Raw genomic sequence first — 237 nt, 5'->3', positions numbered from 1 at the left:
ATGCCAACCCGTCCCTTCGTGACGCGACGGGGTTGGGTCTCTGCAGCGCAGGGCACCGCAGCAGCCAGGGAAAACCTTTCTGTTTCAAGAAGGGCCAGACCCGAGGCGTCTGCAGCCTCGGCGGTTTGCAGAGCAGAGGCGGGGGCCCCGGCTCCACGATGACTTTCAGCTGTCACAACACAGCGGCGGGGCCAGGGTGTCCTTCTGGGAAGGGCTGAGCCGAGCGGATTCCCAAGC

This window comes from Egretta garzetta, unplaced genomic scaffold (assembly GCF_000687185.1).
Source record: "Egretta garzetta isolate BGI_Z169 unplaced genomic scaffold, ASM68718v1 scaffold651, whole genome shotgun sequence".
NCBI lineage: Eukaryota > Metazoa > Chordata > Aves > Pelecaniformes > Ardeidae > Egretta > Egretta garzetta.
The sequence above is the reverse complement of the archived record's forward strand: the minus strand, read 5'-3'. Positions refer to the sequence as shown.